This window comes from Musa acuminata, chromosome BXJ2-1 (genome assembly GCF_036884655.1).
Source record: "Musa acuminata AAA Group cultivar baxijiao chromosome BXJ2-1, Cavendish_Baxijiao_AAA, whole genome shotgun sequence".
In the NCBI taxonomy this organism is placed as follows: domain Eukaryota; kingdom Viridiplantae; phylum Streptophyta; class Magnoliopsida; order Zingiberales; family Musaceae; genus Musa; species Musa acuminata.
Genome location: NC_088338.1, coordinates 18,998,841 through 19,004,840, shown reverse-complemented (window position 1 = coordinate 19,004,840; position 6,000 = coordinate 18,998,841). Strand labels below are relative to the sequence as shown.

The 6,000-nt window shown below is 36.2% G+C and overlaps 1 pseudogene; it reads right to left on the bottom strand.

The window, feature by feature from the left end:
- Positions 1 to 202: 202 nt before the first annotated feature.
- On the bottom strand, positions 203 to 4,796 carry LOC103973618 (SNAP25 homologous protein SNAP33-like; annotated as a pseudogene).
- Between the last annotated feature and the right edge of the window lie 1,204 nt (positions 4,797 to 6,000).

Genomic DNA, 6,000 nt, shown 5'->3' with positions numbered 1-6,000 from the left:
TCAAGCGGCTGGCTTGATTATAATGGATCTGAACCGTCCTATCATGATTGTTCGGTGAATGTATGATGGAACGGGCACCGTCTCCATCTGAGTGAAAAAATACATAAAACGAATGGAAGCACTGAGGGGTCTTGCGTTGCATGGAACTCTGGCTATCAACATATGGAGCTCAAGCATGCCTTTACCTTAACATGATATGGAGTTCTTTAAATGCACTCTAATGCAAATTTGACATCATCACCTTTTGTATGTAATCAAGTGTTACAACAGAATCAGTAATAATAAACAGGAAGAATGTAATAATTCATGTGCAAAAGCTGAAAAGTGGCCATATAATGGAAATTGAAGTGGGTAAAAAAAATCTAATATAAGGACTTGCTTATCTGCTATCCTGAATGATTGAACATCTGCAGCCCCTATTTGCCGAGTAACCGGCGAGTGCGTCGGTTGGCTCCTTTCACTCGGGAATTCAGCTCTTCCACATCATCATGCAAGGCAGGCAACCAGAGCCTTGTTTTGCCTGCCAAGAAGCAAGGAGATTCCATTTACCAAAAAGATAGATAGAGCAACAGATAAAACAAGTTACATGGGCCATTCAAGAGGCAGGAACCATGAATCCATGAACTCAGCGTAAACGAGAGAATTAGATAGCATAACACCAGACTCTTTCTAGTTATTTTTTTAAACTTTAATAAGATCAGATAAAGACATCCAAAAGCTCATGGAAAAGGGCAGGTGCAATGGCACAGGACTACGGAATTAGGAAGCGGCAAAAAGTATGATGTAATATATCATACATTTCTCTTATTTGACCAACAACCTTCCATTGACATATTGTTCCATAGAACTGAATGACCCCAGAAAAAATAATTATATTTAATTTTTTTCACCAACATTTACATGGACTACTAAATGAATCAAGAGATGAAAATAAAAGATGACAAAGCTACAATAATCACTGAAAAGTAAAAAAGGCCATGACCACTCTGCTTTTTCTTCGTCAAAATTTGTTAGGTTTGTCCATGGTTGGTTCTCATGCAACATTTGAGATTTTTCTTATAAAGCAAAATTTCCTCATTTTAAACTTATTTGTATGCCGTGCAGATGCATTCATTTAGGAATCAAACATCCAAATTTTGCTCATTTTTCTTTCTTTCTTTATTTTATAATGATACATATAATGAATGCTATACTAAAGCAAGGATGCGGAAACTACAGTCTGAACTGCAACACCAAAGTTGGAAAACTCTAAAATTTCAAATGAGTCTGCTGTCAATGACCCAAATTCTCCCACTAATGGCCAACCACTGACCTTCAACCAATTTTCAAGGTAAAAAGAGTAGGTAGGTATAAGAAGAAGAAAGAGAGAGAGAGAGAGAGAGGGTCAAATATAATAGTTTCTTTTCTTTACATGATATTTATTTATTTATGCAAAAATGTATCATGTTGTTGTATAAAAAGTTGTATATGGAACAAGAAAAATGGTTACAGATGCATAATTTTATAGCCACTTTAAAAAGATGGCAAAGCTCTAATCACCAGTAATGGCGGCACATTGATACAGTACCAAATACCAGTAGGGGTAAAGCTGACAACCTCCTAATATGATGAACAATCTAAGTTTTTCTTTCCAACAATTTCCAGGATAAATTTGTCAATATTGATGTTAATGCAAACTCAGTGGCTCATATAACCATTGCTAAAGATTCTTATTTTAGACTGACTTGTAATGTATCTATCTAAAAATATCTATAGATCACACTGGCCTTATGTCTTGATCAAGAGATCTCTGTACCATCTTTAAGGAAACAAGAAATCCATTGTTCATTAAAAAAAAAAAATCAAAATCCATTGTTTTTGCCACAAAACAATATTAAAGTATCAAAAATTCTTTTGTTACATCTCAGTGAGGGGAGAAATATTCAAATTATGTTGATTGCGGAGCACAACTAAGAAAACGCTATGGCAGATTTTGAGCAACATCTTCTATAAATTTTCATGAAAACATCAATGCCCCCAATATACCATTTTTTAGTTTCAGCAAATTCATATGCACAAGAATAGATAAAAAGAAATAGAGAGAGAGAGAGAGAGAGAGAGAGAGAGAGAGAGAGATGTGATAAAACGTTCAAAAATAGAAAAAGAATATCTCACCTGTCCATCTCTGTACTCATGTCAAGGGCCATGCCTTTCAGCTGCCCCAAGACATCACTAAAGTCTGAAAGGGTGTCATCTTGTTTTGCCTTCTCAATCTACGAGAAAGTCAAATGTATCCACAAGTAAGTGGTCCTCATATTTGTCATTTTAAACTCATAAAAACACAAAACTGGACTTTTGTACATAGCAGATGTGGGTTCAGAATAATGCCGTGGATTTGACTTTTCTCTTTGATCCATGTGGTTTGCCTTTCTTTCATAGGAATCATCAAGTATAGGAGTGCCAAATCAAGCACAGATGTCAACCAACATCAGAAAGTGTTACTAATTCATGTATATGTTGTACATACCTGTTGTAAAAACTGGGCCCTTTATCTGGTGAGTTTTCTTTGGCTTCCCAAAAGTTTCTCACCCTGCAAGGAAAGCATGTCAGGGAAGGGAAGCTACACCTGAAAACAGGAAAACGAAACATCAACATTATCACAAATAACAACATGCAAATGAAATACATAACAAGCCAAGCCAGGTTGTTGTAGTTACTCTGGATTTTTATGTGGATCCTAATCGACTATCTATCATAGTTTACAGGTGAAGGACCGACCACGAGACTAATTTGGACAATGTCATAATAGTTAAAGTATTTTTAGTACAAAACACCTGTTGTTAGTTGGCTGAAAAAGAGAGAAAGATGATGGATACTTCCGATTCCCTGGCAAACCGATGCAAGAAATCCAGGGAAAAGTGTATTAGGAAGAAATGGAATCAAGGAAGCTCAAAGTCAGAACTCACAAGTAGATTGCGGAAGTTTTCTTGCATCGACTGGATTACATGGAGCCTCAATAATGTTTAATCTGAATTCTCAAATAAGCTACCATCGCCTTCAGGTGTGGTGGCTATTTTTGGATGGTGAGGATAATAAAGTAATGGACCCGATTCAACTTCAAATCTTAAAAATACATTGATGGGATATGTGGAAACCTGTCTTATCGAAGGATCTTCTTTTAAGGCAAGTTAAGTAAAAAAAACATTATTGTCTTATAAACTGAAAAAGGTTGCTGCATGGAACGATAGATACTAACCCAATGAAACAACAAATTTCATAGTTTATTGACTCCACATGCAGTAATATCTATTGGACAGATAACCCATTATTCAGCTCATAATGAGCTTTAATTACCCATAGTCTACTTTAATCTTCTCATTTAATCTAAACCTCAACTCTTTTAACCCAGAGGTGTGATGGCTAAGGCATAAAAAGGAAGTAGCGATGACTGTGAAAAAGAGAGAAACAACACAGTTGAGGGCTGAAAAACAAGAGAAAAAGGAAAAGGAAGAAGACAAGGACAACGCAGAGGTTGTTCTCAATCATCCAGGCAATGTTCTCATCTCAGGTTAGATCAGATTTACAATGAATTCTTACTGTGACCACTTGGAGAGATTTTATATATTGTACACAATGACGTAATCCTTGTCCCGTGGTTTTTTACCCTTCATGTTTGGGGGAAGGTTTCCACATAAATCTTGATGTCCGATTTGATTATGATTTTTGTTTAATTCTGCTATGTGTTACGACCAACTTACATTTATTCGTATACAAAATTCTCTTTTTATTCCATAAATATTTTTTTTAAGCAGTAACAAGAATATGTACTGACAAAAGTATATTTAAAAAAGAATTACGAAAGGGTTAACTTCACAAAACTTTTGAATTTTATTCAATGCAGTGCTCTTTTAACAGTGATGAGGATAGAGAAATATTCTTATCGGGCGACTAATGCACAAGGCTCCCATCAATACCCCCTTGCTAGTAGAGGGGTTGTTTGAGAAAAATATTCTTACAACTAGCAAAGTTGAAAATCTTGCTTAGTGGAATGGCAGGTAAATGAATTAAATAAAAGCATCAATTAATACAAGGATATATTTTCAGAGGATTAAGCTTAAATTTATTCACTTATGGTTCCCCCAGCATGCAGATAAAAAATTTGCTAAGTTGAACTAATTACTAGGAAGTTGTTTTGGTACGTTTGATAGGTAAACCCTGACTACAAAATGACGACAATAATCTATGTCCAGAACAAACATATATCACATAGGCAACCGATATGCAAAAAATTACATATTAGCATGAATTACCACAATTTGTTCTCCTGAATATTTATTTGTAAAATAAAGATGTCCCAGTCTCACATATCTGAGAGACAAGTGGCCAAAATACATAAACATCAAATGTTCACAGAACAAAGAGAGGCATTGGAAATTCATGAAAAACATATACATTGCCAAAAAAATAATCATAGCATTTTTATACATCCTGTAGTGCATTTTGGACTGCATTACTGCATTGACTTAGCTTCCATAAACAGTGATATTGAATTTAGATGCTCGATGCATAATAAAAGTTTAAGACAGGTTCCAAGAGCATACCCGACTGAGGTCATGATCAATGCTAACAGTGGTTTCATGAGTACGTGTAATCTGCTCTCCTTGCTGGTGCAGCATCACAAGTATGTCTGAGGCATCTTCCCTTATGACTTGAGCAATCTTGAGACAATCATTTACTTTGTGTGTTGTTTCTTCAGCCTTGTATGCAGCATAATTTTCTAATTCCTGCACAGATTGGTTCTGTAATCCCTCCTGCATCATGAAAAAAAATCATTCTTATATCTGTTTCTTGCAGCTGCAGAGGTCAAATGTGAATATGACAAGGCCTCTCTTCCTTCATCCTCATCATAGCTAGAAGAAGAGCCTACTGGATTTTTCTTACCAATTACAGGGCCTGAGGAAGATCTTCCAGGTTTAGGATTCATTTCGGGTTCAGAATCTGAATCAAAAGGGTTGGGCTTGGAGATACAGGCATGAGTTGTGCCAGATTTAGGCAATGCAGTGAGGGGTACAGATTGAAGAAACCAAGAATTCCAGTAAACTGTGATCTAAAATTTTTCTACCTAACAAAACAACACAAGGCACATATAGCTTCAAAACATAAGAAGAGGAAATGAAGCACAATAATAACAGATCTTGACTCTGATGCAAAATTAGATATCGGATATCAAAACAATCACAGAAACTACAAAAAAGAATATAAAGAAAGAAAAAATTACAAAGTAGAATATAATACTAAATGAAATTCAAGAAGATCTAAGGCAAAAAAAAAAAAAAAGACAAACAAATGGGGACAAAAAGAGTATACCAAACCACTCCCGCTTCTCTTTTCGCCTTCTTATAAAGAGAAACGATCGAAACGTGAACCAAACCGGAAAGGGCGAGCGAATTTGTCAATCGGGTAGGCGTGAAACCAAATCTGCGGGCATGCTCGAGAAGGTTAAAAAGTAGAAGATGACTCCTTGTCCCGAGTTCGATCTCGTCGAACTAACGGCAAGCAAACTGCTAATTAGAGGCCCAGAACTGGATCGTTCCTTACAAAATGTACACCATCAGAGATCTCTTATCCGGAGAAGCTAAATCCATGCGAGAACAGAGGATCCGCACCGAAGACGAAACGACGGCAAAAATGGTTTCCTGTGTTGTCCTCTTTGCGTTTGCTTGTTCGATTATAAGGATGGGGAGGGGAAGGTTTCTTTTGTTGTTCCCTTCGCGTTTGCTCCTTCGGTTATAAGGATGGGGAGGGGAAGATTTTTTTTATTGTCCTCTTCGCGTTTGCTCATTCATTTATAAGGATGGGGATTGGGAGAATTTGAACGTTTGGCTTATAATACGGACCGGCGAGGAGAAAACTAGGGTGAGTTTTTTTCTTTGTTTTGAAAAAGAAAACTACAAAAAAACTCTCATGCTCCTTTTATTATTTATCAAACAATATTCTTTCAATTGAAATCTTGTTTAATTG